Here is a 14,537-nt window from a genome sequence, read left to right as displayed (position 1 = left end):
AGCAGGAACTCTGCTACTTGAGCTACACTTCCAGCCCAACACTGGTATTTCAAAACTTCCATCAAGGGCTGGGAATGTGGCTTAGTGGTAGAGTGCTTGTCTAGAATGCATGAAGCCATGGGTTCGATTCCTTAGTACTACATAAACAGAAAAAGCCAGAATAGTGCTGTGGTTCAAGTGGTAGAGTGCTAGCCTTGAGCAAAAGAAGCTCAGGGACAGTGTCCAGGCCCTGAGTTCAAGTCCCACAACTGACAAAAAAAATTCCACCAAAACCTAGAGACAGGGGATGGGAATATGGCCTAGTGGCAAAAGCGCTTGCCTCGTATACATGAAGCCCTGAGTTCAATTCCCCAGCACCACATATATGGAAAATGGCCAGAAGTGGTGCTGTGGCTCAGGTGGCAGAGAGCTATCTTTGAGCAAAAAGAAGCCAAGGACAGTGCTTCGGCTCTGAGTCCAAGGCCCAGGACTGGCAAAAAAAAAAAAAAAAACAACAACAAAAACCTAAAGACAAATTACTGTGCACTGATCATACCCATCTGTAATCCCAGCTATTCAGGAGGCTGGGATCTGAGAATAGAGGTTCAGATCCAGCCCAGATGGACAAAACCAAGAGACTCTTATTTCAGTTAGCTAGCAAAAGCTGGAAGTGAAGGGGGTAGCTCAAGTATTTGGTAATCAAAAAAGAGCAAATGCTCAAGGCCTGAGTTCAAGCCCCAGTAATGGCACCAAAAAAAATTGAAAAATCTAGAAACAAACTTAGCAAAGAATGTACAACACGTAAACAAAACATGGAGAAAAGTTAAAGATGACCTGATAAGTGAAAAGATAAAACAGCTACATGACCTTAAAAAGACCTGTTAGCATTATCAACTACCCACAAATGTTTGAGAGAGTCAATGTGATTCCCATCAAATCCTTCCTGATAAAGGGTTGTACATGAGGGTTCTGACAATTTAAACCTGAAGAGACCCAAAGATCAGAAAGCAGTTCTGTACACAAGTCTCAGGCATCCAAATTTTCAAATCTAAATCACCTGGCAAATGATCATTAATTCTTCGGTTTATGGGTGTAGTGCAGACGCGACTAAAATCCAGCGAATTGTCCAGTATGGCATTTATCCTTCGGAAGATACTAGCATTGCTGCATGTAGAGAGTGCAGGTGCCTCCTGGTTGTCCCAGCAAGCATTGATACTTCCCACTTCTTCTTCCTAAACACAGAAAAAAGGATAGTTAGGCTACACGTGCTTATTCATGGCCACACTCCCCTCCCTACAACATCAGTCAGGGTAACAAGGTCTGCAGTGTCTCTCCTATGCATTAAAACACTAAGTGGGGGCTGGGAATATGGCCTAGTGGCAAGAGTGCTTGCCTCCTATACATGAAGCCCTAGTTTCGATTCCCAAGCACCACATATACAGAAAACGGCCAGAAGTGGTGCTGTGGCTCAAGTGGCAGAGTACTAGCCTTGAGCAAAAAGAGGCCAGGGGCAGTGCTCAGGCCCTGAGTCCAAGGCCCAGAACTGGCAATAAACAAACAAACAAACAAATAAATAAATAAACAAATAAATAAATAAAACAAAACACTAAGTGGGTGATTTATTACACGGACAAAGCACTCAGAACTCTGAGAGGATGCAGGCAGGAAATTCCACAGCACTGCAGCAGTGTGGGCTTCAGGGCCATGCAGACTCAGTCAAGACACCACACATGGGGAGTCACCTGCGGGTCTCTGGCAGTCCTCGCCCCTTCCATGGTTTGCTTTGCTGATAGGGTTCCTCTCTAGTGAGGAATGCCTTCAGTCCATTTCATCCTCAAACTCCTTGAGAAAGGCTAGCTCTGAGGACAACTGGAATATAGGCACCAGGGACTCACGTCCGTAATCCTCACTACTCAGGAGGCTGAGATTGAGGATCATGGTTCAAAGCCAGCCTCATCAGGAAAGTCAGTGAGACTTATTTATATCTCCAATTAATTGACTAGTGCATGTGGTAGAGCACTAGCTTTGAGCACAAAAGCTTAGGTTAGCACCCAGGCCCCGAGTTCAAGCTCCAGAAATCAGCATGCGTGTGCTTATAACACACATACACAGAACATACAACCCTACAAGGTAATTTCCCAGCCTTTCTGAAGTGCAACTCACTGGGCCCCCTTCACAAGTGCACATTTCTGAGATGACTGTCAACTGCACTGAGGTAAATTCATAAGGGCAGACATGCAAGCAGGCATTGCAGTCTATGTGCTTCTTTCCTTCACTGCCTAGCAACACCAACCACTGCCTGTTATCTACAATGAACACCCAAGGCTCAGCACATCAGACATCCACAAGCAAAAGAAAATGCTGAATTCTGGACAGGGACCCAAGAGCTGATCATGTTGTGAACAGCCACCATACAACTGGCATGTGAGGTAAGCACACTCCATCCTCTAACCGAAGTGACTGGAGGGGGGAGGAGGACCTACATGTGGAAAGAACAGAGGAAGGTCTGGAGCACACAAAGAGCAGAGGCATTAGGTACAAAAGAGTTTATAAGGCCTCGTGCTCCAGAGTGAGGATTAGTATTACCTTCTATATCAGAAGTTACCACACTGTTAAAAGTTCCTTTTAATACACAAAAATTGGTCTAATTTTGTTCCCTGTAATAGAAGTACTAATACATATATAATAGATTATGTGTTATGTTAACACATTATGTTATATAGGGAGATATGGATTTCTAGCTCTAGGTCATATCTAAAGGCAAGTTAATGACCACTGTATCAGGGTATGCAGAGTCTGCCAGGACCACACAGGAGACAATGACAATGAGAAATGCAACAGTAGTCTGGGAACACAGACAGAGTCCTACGGGAGAAACTGATTTCTCAGGAGGCAAGAGTAAGAGTTTTAGAATGCTTACTATTTCATGCAACCTGAAAAAGTACAAACTGGGGGCTGGGGGCTCATGCCTGTAATCCTAGCTACTCAGAGGAGGCTGAGATCTGAGGATCGAGGTTTAAAGCCAGCCTGGGTAGAAAAGTCACTCTTATCTCCAATTAACCAGCAAAAGGAAAAAAAAAAAAACCAACAACCAGAAGTAGAGGTGTGGGGCTGGGGATATAGCCTAGTGGCAAGAGTGCCTGCCTCGGATACACGAGGCCCTAGGTTCGATTCCCCAGCACCACATATACAGAAAACGGCCAGAAGCGGCGCTGTGGCTCAAGTGGCAGAGTGCTACCCTTGAGCGGGAAGAAGCCAGGGACGGTGCTCGGGCCCTGAGTCCAAGGCCCAGGACTGGCCAAAAAAAAAAAAAAGAAGTAGAGGTGTGGTTCAAATGCTAGCCTTAAGCAAAAAAGTCAAGCAAAAGCATGAGATCCCCAGTTCAAGTCTCAGTACCAGCACCAAAACCAAACCAAACCAAGCCCTCCTTACTTAAATCATCACCTTGAGCTCTTCCTCTATTCTGCTACCAGCCTTCCAGAACAGGTTTATGAGAATGTCAGGAATATTTAATGCTAATACTGCTCAAGAACAGGGATGGCTCCAGTCATCAGGACTGCAGCCCTGTGGACTCTTAGCAGTCCCACTGTTAGCTGCATGCACTACTGTCTCCCAGTAGAGGAAGGCACGGCCCTCCGAGGCTTGAATCTACTGCAGGGTATCTGCAGGCACTAAGTCCAGATGCATACAAAAGCTACAGGCATCTATGGCTGCATCACAGCTGCTTTACCCCCTCCACCTCTGCAAACAGCAATTCCCTTAAGCTTTAGAAAAATCAGGACAATCAGGGGCCAGTGGCTTATGCCTGTGATCCTATGTTATCCTAGCTACTCAGAAGGCTGAGATCTAAGGATTATAGCTCAAATCCAGCCCAGGCAGAAAAGTCTGTGAGACTTATCTCCAATTAACCACCAGAAAACCGGAAATGCAACTGTGGCTCCGAGGTAGAGCACTAGCCTTGAGTGGAAACGCTCAGGGACAGCACCTGGGCCCCAAGTTCAAGACCCAAGACCAGCAAAAAATGAAAGAAAGAAAGAAAGAAAGAAAGAAAGAAAGAAAGAAAGAAAGAAAGAAAGAAGAAGAAAGAAAGAAAGAAAGAGGAAGGAAGGAAGGAAGGAAGGAAGGAAGGAAGGAAGGAAGGAAGGAAGGAAGGAAGGAAGAAAGGAAGAAAGAAAGAGGACTAGGAATGTGGCCTACTGGCAGAGTGCTTGCCTAGCATGCATGAAGCTATGGGTTGGATTCCTCAGTACCATATAAACAGCAAAGGCCAGAAGTGGTGCTGTGGCTCAAGTAGTAGACTGCTAGCTTCGAGCACAAAGAGGCTCAGTGACAGTGCCCCAGGCCCTGAGTTCAAGCCCCAGAACTGGCAAAAAATAAATGGAAGGAAGGAAAGAAGGAAGGAAGGAAAAAAGGTAGATAAGGATAAATATTCACACACAAATTTTCTTCTGTAAAAACACTCAGCACTCAAAATCACTTCAAGATACCAGTTAAGGGGGAAAATTGAGGGAGGAGGTAACAAGTTGAACAAGAAATGTACTCACTGCTTTACGTATGAAACTGTAACTCTGTCATCACTTTGACAATAGTTTTTGTTTAAGATACGAGTTAAGTCTAGAGACAACTTCTCATGAACAGAAACAAAGGCTGCAGAGTTGTGTCAGAGCTGAACCCAGTCCTGGCCTGGGGTTTTTGTTTGTTTTGTACTAGTGTTTGAACTTGGGGCCTTGCTTACACCTGCCTAGCAGGTGCTCTACCACTGAGCCACATCCCTACCCCCAAATCATGACACCCACTGGCAGTACTGGAATTTGACCATCAGACCTTGTGCTTTTTAGGCAGGCACTCTACCACTTGAGCCATGCCTCCAGCTGTCCCAAAGAGTGTTTCTGGAGCTGCCTGCTGCAGGAGAGGGAATGTACCAGTATCCTATTACTAGGGTGACTTTGTCCTGGCGTTTCAATTTCTCCTAGCATCTTTCATCCTTAATGTCTACAGGATGAATGAGGAACAAAAACTGGGTCATCTGGACCCCACACTACCTAATTTAACAGCTTCTACTACTACCAATTCTCTCCACTTATCCCAGGACTGTTCTTCTCCCTATGGGAAGAACAGCTCTTAAGTTCATCTTTGCTCAACCCACTGAACCTTTTATCTCCACCACTCCCTTTACCTGTCTGCACACACATCACTTTCACTCAGGCCCCTTGGCCCATATTTACCCATCTTGTAGTCAGCTCTTCCCTCCAGCCTCAGAACAGAGAAGCCTGTGGTCAATTGCCTCTCCCTTACTCTTGCCCTCCAGCTTGACAAGACCTAGCGTTGCTTGGTTTGTCAGCTGGCACTCTACCACTTGAGTCACACCTCCAGCTCAGCTTTTTACTAGTTATTTTCCTATTTTACTAGTTATTTTCCACTCAAACTGGCTCTGAACCATGATCCTCTAGATTTCAGCCTTGTAAGTAGCCAAGATTATAGACATGTGCCACTGGCACATTGCTTCAAGTGTTAACTTTTTTTTCTTGGTGCTGGTCCTGGGCCTGAACTTGGAGCCTAGGTGCTGTCTCTGAGCTTTTGTGCATCACCACTTGAGCCACGGTTCCACTTCAGGCTTTTTTGTAGTTAATTAGAGACAAGAATCTTACGGACCTTCCTACCAGGGCTGACTTCAAACTATGGTGCTTAGATCTCAGCCTCCTGAATAGCTAGGATGACACCAGCGCCTGGCTGTGTTAACCTCGTAAAGGTGGTAGCAGTGGGGAATCTGGAAACACTCACTTACATGCTGTTACACAGCAGTTCACCAGTCTGCTTGTGTTTGGGATGTATCTTTACCTATCACTGACTATCAGCATGTTCACCATGTGACTGCTCCACTGAGTTATGTAGATGCTACATTGCTGATGTACCATTCAATACACCACCACTCTAGGAGTCTTTAAGGACATTGGAGAAAGTGTCAAGCATTTTAAAAAAATTTACTGTATTACCAAGCTCGTTTTATCACTGGCTACAAATACTGTAAGTCACTTTTTATGAAGTGAATGGCTTATTTGCTCACTTTCAAGAAAATGTCTGGGGGCTGGGGATATGGTCTAGTGGTAAAGTGCTCGCCTCGTATATATGAAGCCCTGGGTTTGATTCCTCAGCACCACATATATAGAAAATGGCCAGAAGTGGCGCTGTGGCTCAAGTGGCAGAGTGCTAGCCTTGAGCAAAAAAGAAGCCAAGGGACAGTGCTAAGGCCCTGAGTCCAAGGCCCAGGACTGGCAAAAAAAAAAAAAAGAAAGAAAGAAAAAGAAAGAAAATGTCTGCCAAATACTCAACGTTGAATAATCATAATTTGCTGGTCCTTCTTTCAAGTAAGACGAGTTGTTCTGTGGGGAAAACAAATTTCCTTCTATCATCCTGCATTTGGGGATGAAGAAAAGTGTCTTCTGCTTACTTCCTGCTGGTCACACAGAATATAATGCCATATACTTAAGGTTCAAGATTTAATACATTTAATTTTTACTGCTTCCTCAAGGGTATCTATTTGTGAAACTGGCTTTTTGGGGGAATGTGGAGCATGAATAATACAATGCTGGAAGCTGGGCTTTGGTGCTCACACCTGCAATCCAGCTATTGAAGCTAAGACTTGGGGGCCACGGTTCAAAGCTAACCCAGATAAACCTCTGACTCTTATCTACAACTAGCCAGTAAAAAGCCAAAAGTAGAGATGTGGCTCAAGCAGTAGAATATCTGCCAACTTTGAGCAAAAAAGCTAAGATAGAGTAGCAAGCCCTGAGTTTAAGTCCTAGTATCAGCAGGCTTGTGTGCAATGTACCACACAAATACCATGATGGACTAATTGCACCATTGCACAAATGTTAACACAGTTAACAAAGAAACTGGTGTCTTAGAATTACAAAAATAGCTTTGATTTTGTTGGTACTGGTCTTCGGACTCAGGGGGCTTTGTGTTTGCTGTGTGGGCACTCTCCACCCTAAGTCATGCCTCCAGTGCTTCTTTTTGTACTATGTTTTAGAGGGGGGTCTCATTTCCTGCCTATGTGATCTGCCTATTAACACATCCCATGTTAGTCCACAAGGAGTCTCCTGAACTTTTTAAAAATATATTTTATTATCTTTAAGCAGCTATACAAGGGGGTTGCCATTCACCAGAGCAGTTTATTAGGACAGTTCATTTTTTCCATATTTTTAAATTTTCTTTTTGTCAGTCCTGGGGCTTGAACTCAGGGACTGAGACTATCCCTGAACTACTTTTGCTCAAGGCTAGCACTCTACCACTTGAGCCAGAGCACCACTTCTGGCTTTTGCTGTTTATGTAGTACTAAGGAACTGAACCCAGCTTCATGGATGCTAGGCAAGCACTCTATCTAGCACTAAAACACGTTCCCAGCCCCTCCTGAACTTTTTTGTCTGGGCTGGTCTCAAACTTCAATCTTCCCTCTGAGCCTGCCAGGGTAGCTGGGATTTTTTTGAGCAAAAGCCAAGGTGCCTGTGGACTTTTTTTCTTTGGTGCTGGCCCTAAGGCTTGACCTTGGGCCTGGGCACTGTCCGTGAGCTTTTGTGATCAAAGCTAGCGTTCTACCACTTGAGTCACAGCTCTATTTCCAACTTTTTGATAGTTATTGGAGATAGGAGTCTCAGACTTTCTTGGTTGGGCTGGCTTTGAACAATGATCCTCAGATCTCAGCCTCCTGAGTAGCTAGGATTACAAGCACGAGCCACTGGTGGCTCCAACTGTAGATTTCTTAAAGGTTTGGACTTTAGCCATGACATAAAATGCCCTTTCGTGGTCTGCCCTCAGTTTAGTGGCCAAGTTAGCTCCCCATCCCCACCTCCACCCCACCCCCCGTTTGGGTGGGGGCTAACCTACATGCAGTATAGAGCAGTCATGAGGGTACAATGTTGTCCATGTACCCAGTACCCACCACACCCAGTGTGAGACAGTGTCTCTCTCCCTCTTGTTTTCCTGTACCTCTTCCCCTGCCCCCCCACCCCGCCCCAAGCTTGTCACACACACTTCTGTTGGCACCAATATATTAATTTTGCCTATTTTTTTAACTATAAGTCATATAAGGACTTAAAGTACTCTGGTTAGAATCATCCAACATGATGAGTACTTTGTTCCCTTCAAACCTTCATCCTTCAGAGTCACAAGCACTCATTTCTCTCCAACACAGGAGCCTAAGTGCAACTCCTACCTAGGTCTTAGGATGTACCTAGCATTTAACAACCCTAGCCAACATTCCACTTAGCTGCCTGGCACCCCCATTTCCTATTTCCTCTAGAGTGGCTCCTAGAACACAACTGAAAGCAAAAATGTAATTGTCACCGCTAGTCCCCAAGCACTGTGTTGTAACTGTTCATAGGTTCTCTGTTTTGTTTACATGAAATCTTTTCTTATCCAAGACATAAAACCCTAAATCCTGAAATGACTGAGAGCTTATGGTGAAAATTTACCTTTATCCTGAAAGGGTAGGGACAGGCAAGGTCCTGGAGAAGGTTCTCTCTTCTGGAACTCACTATCCAGCTTGGGAGTGACAGTTCACTAAGGACCGAGGACCATACAGGAATGCTTAAGAAGCAATGAGGGGGGAAGGGGGTATGAGGGACGAGGTAACAAACAGTACAAGTAATGTATCCAATGCCTAATGTATGAAACTGTAACCTCTCTGTACATCAGTTTGATAATAAAAATTTGAAGAAAAAAAAAAAAGAAGCAATGAGGCCATGGTGGGGGAGCCCACCGGTGGCTGGATGTGGTGGCTTATGTCTGTAATCTCAACTACTGGAGAGGTAGAGAAATAGGGTTGCTGTCTGATCTGGAAAACTAAGACACAAAGAGCTGGGGTACAGCTTAGGTGGTAGAGCAAAGTCCATGGCCAAGAATATAAGCCCAGAACCACCACCAAAAAAGAAATGCTCCTTCAAGAGACATGGGAAGAATGCATAAGGAACGAAAGGACGGACAGGCTAAGGATGGAGAAGGAATGAAAGGGCACAGGGGCTGCAGGAAACACACTGGTAGGAGGATCACATTGAGGTTTTTAGTTACAGAAATCAAAAAGAGGTTTCCAAAAAACAGTAACTACCTAGCAACCTCCTGTAGTGGAGCCACTACAGGGAAAAACAAAATACAGTGCTTGCCCCAAGAAGACACAAGACTAGCTGGAAAAGAAAAAAATTAAGAGTAACTGGGTGAAAGGATAGAATGAGATCAGTTCCAGAAGAGGAAAGAAAAGATGCTGCTGATTTTAGAATCACAAACACATGGGGCTTCAACATGCAACAGACACATTTAGCATCAGACATTTGCACACATATACTCAGCAGACACACACACAGATGATACATACACGTCCAGCAGCCCAATTAGAACTACAGATCTCCTGGACACCCTGAGTATGAAGCACTCAATCTAAAACTTGGTCACTTGGAACACTGGTATGGCCATGAGAACCATGGCCCGTGTATGCCGGACGGCTGGCCAGCTACAGGCAGAGAGCACTGGGAGAAAAGCCTCCAAGTGCCAAGACAAGACTCCTCAGGCAGAAAAGAAGAAAAAGTGAAAAGATGGAGTCCTAGGAGTCAAGTGGAAATGTAAGTAAAATGAGATAGCATAGGCATATGAATTCTACAAGCAATTCTCATTTAGAAATGAGGAAATGTGAGTTCTACCTCTGGCTCTATCACCATTCATTGCATAAAATTAAGACAATCACTTTTCATTCTAAGTTTAATTCTCCTTTGTCCAGGAAAAGAGGGAGTCAGAAATTATAACCTGGGCTTGGTGTCACCTCCAACTTACACCTGGGAGACAGGTCTCTTAACACTTTCTTAGATTCAAAACAATTCCAAGATTACAGCTTAAAAAAACAGTCTCAGGAGAAAGAGCCAACTCAGGCGGTAAACAGACAGACTGTTAGGGCACAGGTGTTACACTGTGGTAAATTGTTGTCCAAGGATGCTGCGCCCCTACTTACCACACACCTGCCCTTCTCCCAACAGAGGAAAGCTGTGGTCTGGCTTTCTCAAAGCAGACTGCAGGTGATGGTGCTAAGCCAACTGGACTGAACTAATCCAGCAAATTATGCTGGCCAGGAATAAAGAAACCAGTAACTCACTAGGATAGCCATTCTCACAATCAACTAACCCATTTTTCACAGAGATCAATCTTTAGACCTGTCCTTCTGGGGATTCTCCAATTACCTGGAAGGAAGTCAACACAAAATGCCTTGGTTAACTCACTGAAATCTAAAGTGACTGCTCCAGCCATAAAGGAATACTTAAAAAAAAATGGAGCCTCAAAAGCCACCCATAGCCAGCTCAGCCCCGTCTGACCAGAACACCCTTCACATGCTTACTTAAAAACACATGAATATTAAAGTGGCAAAATAATTCCCAACACTAGTATTTTTAAATCTCAGTATAAAAAAATCACTAGAAATATCTGTAATGTGAATTTAAAACTCTAAAATTTATATACTAATTTTTCATGTAAAAGTCAGATAATTTCCCTGCAAAAACACTAAATATACATTAGGAACCTTTTAGTTGAATCTTTTCAGCCAGTAATACTACCATTAGAAATTATCTACTTGAGCCTGGCTCTGGTGACTCAGGTCTGTAGTCCTAGCTACTCAGGAGGCAGAAATCTGAAAGGCTGAAATCTGAGAATCATGGTTTGAAGCCTGCCTGAACATATAAATCAGAGAAACTTCAATAACCAACCAAAAGCTGTAAGTAGAGGTAAGGCCCAAGTGGTAGAGCATCAGCTTTGAGCAGAGTTCAAGCCCAAGTAACAAGGGAAGGAGGGAAGGAAGGAGGAACAGAAGGAAGAAGGGAATGAGGGAGGGAAGGAGGGAAGGAAGGAAAGAAGGAAGGAAGGAAGGAAGGAAGGAAGGAAGGAAGGAAGGAAGGAAGGAAGGAAGGAAGGAAAGAAGGGAGGGAGGGAGGGAGGGAGAGAGGGGAGGGAAGGAGGGAAGAGAGGAAAAGGGAGGGGCAGGGACAAAAGAGCTTTACTTGGGGGTCCTATCTTCAACATGAAATCTTTTAGCACTTGAGTTTGCGCTTGCAAAAGACAAGGCTCTCCTAAGCAGGCTTAAATGCAACAGGCTGCAACAACAGAGGCATTTATTTCCAAGCCGCACCGTGGAGAGCAGAGGCAGCAGTGCTTCTGGGTTTTAAATCAAACAAAGATAAAAGCCACATTTTTTTGGTACCTCCTCTACCATAACCTCTTGGTCCAGCCTCTTTCCTATTCCTTTGCCCCAGGGGCTTCCAGAAAATGTTTCTAGTCAGTGTGTCCAGGAAAAGCAGATCTCAGACAATGTAAGATGAGCATAGCTCCTCCACTGCAGAAAAAATAAACTATTTGGTCCCGTGATTCTTTCACTGCCTCCACCACTAGCTACTGAAGTCAATAGTCAATGTAATAATGTACATCCTAGACTTTAAGCCAGAAGTCCCAATTCACTAAGTAGTTTGCCCTTTAAACAACGCAGTTTTCGGGACCAATTAGCTAAGGGCCTGAATCCACTAAGAATGCTTGTGCACATGACACTTGACACAAAACAGATAACATCAGCAAAGGACCCCAGCCCCCTCCCTGACTCACTCCCCAAATACATTCTCTCCCAACTCACACCTGGGGGTGGGGGGCAGGCAGGTGGTACTGGTTGCTAGAGAAGAGGCCAGGGCTGGGTAACATCTTAAAGCTCCTCTTTTCTTATGCTCTACAGGCCAAAGGTAAGAAAACTACTCAGCATGCTTGAATCTGCATTCCTATAGAAAAGTCCATTTGGCAAAGGCTTTGGCTATTTTCTTTGCAGCTTTAAATCCTTGGATGTAAGATACAGAACTAAATGCTCATCACCCCTTAATTTGTTAATATTTCTGTGTACAAATGCTGACACTGAGGATTCTGTGTTACTCATAATTAAAACTCAGCTCTTCATTCCAGGGGCAAGTGCCTTTTATGCCTCTGGAGCTTATCCTGAAGATTTTACCATGGACTGACCACCTAAGCAAAAGTAGTGCCTTTATTAGGGGCTACAGAGAGAGCGCAGGGTTACAATATGTGCTCGCTATGTTCAATACCCAGCACCAACAACAAAGCAAAAAACAATGACTAATTTGCCTCTTCTTTCTGGAAATCTAAGTCACATTATTATGGGAATTTTAGCAAAGACAGAAAATGTGGTATTTAGTCAGGCTAAACTCCTAGTTTCTCAGGAGGGAGAGATAGGAAGACCATGGTTCAAAGCCAGGCAGACAAATGTGCTAGACTCTTACCTCCAATTAATCAGCAAAAAAGTTGAGGCTGGAAGTTTGGCTCAAGTGGTAGAAAGCTGGCTATGAAATCTCAAGGCCCAGAGTTCAAGCCCCAGCAGTTGGGGAGAGGAAGTAAGGTTTGTTTTTAATCTCAATTCTACTTGCACTGATCCTTAATAGCATAATTTCAAATGTGCCTTGTCTCAAGAGAAGGTTGGCATTTCAGCTCCTCTATAAAAGGAAAGCTTTTTGTGTGAGGCCTGGGTTATCTGGAGGGCCAGGCCCCACAGTGGGAGGAGCTGTTTGTGCGTTCCCATCAGCTAACTTTGGACACCCATCACAGAATGAAGGACACAGCACATTCCAGCTGCCATCAACACTGCTCCACTAGTGCTGAGACCCACCCTGACTTCTACAGCAACAGAGCCCACCAGGGTGCTGGGACCTAAGCCTACAGGCTGAGAGCAGCCACAGAATACCTGTAATCCACACCGTCTGTGACAGCCCATGGTGCTAGTTACAGCAGAACCCATGTTAAGGTGGCAGGCTGAGGCCCAGAATCCCATCCCCCCACTGGTGACTGCATAGAAGCCTGGAGTCCCAGGACAGACCCAAAGCAAGCTTTCGGGGTGAAACCCAACATTAAGTTGCCTTGCATACACTCAAGTGTGTTTAATTTTTTTTTTTGGGGGGGGGAGAGGGAGGCAGTCCTGGGGCTTGAACTGAGGGCCTGAGCACTGTCCTTGGCTTCTTTTTGCTCAAGGACACTTTACCACTTGAGCCACAGCACCACTTCCAGCTTTTTCGATATATGTGGTGCTAAGGAATTGGACCCAAGGCTTCATGTATATGAGGCAAGCACTGTACCCACTAGGCCATATTCCCAACCCCATAAATTTTTTTGCTTGAACTCACAGTTTTGTGCTCAAGGTTGGCACTCTACCACTAGACTCACAGCTTCACTTCCAGCTTTTTGGTGGTTAATTGGAGATAAAAGCCTCATGGACTTTCCTACCCAGGCTGGCTTTGAAGGTGGATTTTTTCAGACCTCAGCCTCCTGAGCACGTAGGGTTATAAAGGTGTGAGCCACTGGTGCCAAGCCACTTCTTTTTTTTTTTGTTTTTGTGGTTAAAAGATGAGTTTCACAGTCTTTCCTGCCTGGGCTGGTTTTGAACTGGGATCCTTATATCTCAGCCTACCGAATATCTAGGATTACAGGTGTAAACCCCTGGTGGCATCCAGTAATTTAAAAGTTTTTTACCATTAAAAGAGTGCCAACTTTAAGAAATGAGGGGTTTTGAACTTCACGTCACTCTGGTCCCCGTATTTGCTTGGCAACTGTGGCTTCTGACTGCAACTTCCTTCATGCCATTGTTTCCTGGGGCTTTGAAGAGTTTCTGTTCACAGCCCATTTTAAAGATGAATAACGGGGCTGGGAATATGGCCTAGTGGCAAGAGAGCTCGCCTCGTATACATGAAGCCCTGGGTTCGATTCTCCAGCACCACATATCTAGAAAACAGCCAGAAGTGGCGCTGTGGCTCAAGTGGCAGAGTGCTAGCCTTGAGCAAAAAGAAGCCAGGGACAGTGCTCAGGCCCTGAGTCCAAGCCCCAGGACTGGCAAAAAAAAAAAAAAAAAAAGATGAATAATGACTTTGTTATGGGACAGCCACAGCCATTAGCTTCCTAATATCTAGAGTTCGGTGTTGAACTTGGAATCTTACGATTTCATCTTGCTTTTCTACGTGGTGTAGTCCAAGAAAAGATTCCAGAGGCACTAACTGCAAGTGTTCTTACTACTGCTCAAGGCAGGGGACTGCCCCCAGCTCCCCGTGGATGCTCAGGATAGATAGCAAGGCCTCCCCTTCTCACAGTGGAAGAGGCAGACATGGCAAGTGGGGGAGGGGAGGGCTCCAGCTCATGCACCGAAGGGTGCTCCACACACTGAACCACCAGACGCCTTCGGTTTAAGACCAAAACAAACCCTGCAGGCCAGCGCTGGCAGCACAAAGTTTTACTCCAGGACGCTTTCGAAGCGGGAAGAAACTTCTATCTAGTGAATGCTGACCCTAGAAGACCCGACGCAGACTGGGCCCACCACCTTCCTACCCGTGCCAAGAGAACTATCGTCGTCCCGAGGTTCTGTTCAGCCTGCGGTGAGGGGTTCCACCGTGTAGACGCCCAGAGGAGCCCAAGGGCGCGCTGCAAGGGTAGCCCCACGCCCGGCCCGCACCCTCCAGAGTCCTTCCACCGTGGAGCTAAAGGGCGCGGCGGGG

General features: G+C 45.3%; 1 protein-coding gene across 4 annotated transcripts in view; it reads right to left on the bottom strand.

Annotated features, from left to right (window-relative positions):
• The window catches only part of Cpeb1 (cytoplasmic polyadenylation element binding protein 1), a 56,644-nt gene that overhangs the window by 40,601 nt on the left and 1,506 nt on the right, over positions 1–14,537 (bottom strand). For 3 of the 4 annotated variants that reach the window (XM_048369471.1, XM_048369472.1, XM_048369473.1), the window contains exon 2: positions 1,037–1,211. The gene's annotated coding sequence lies outside the window, so the exon portion shown is untranslated. Of the gene's footprint in view, positions 1–1,036; positions 1,212–14,537 lie in introns of those variants that run through there. The other variant, XM_048369470.1, reaches the window with a different exon arrangement.

This window comes from Perognathus longimembris, chromosome 20, assembly GCF_023159225.1.
Source record: "Perognathus longimembris pacificus isolate PPM17 chromosome 20, ASM2315922v1, whole genome shotgun sequence".
NCBI lineage: Eukaryota > Metazoa > Chordata > Mammalia > Rodentia > Heteromyidae > Perognathus > Perognathus longimembris.
This window is presented reverse-complemented; position numbering and strand designations above follow the sequence as displayed.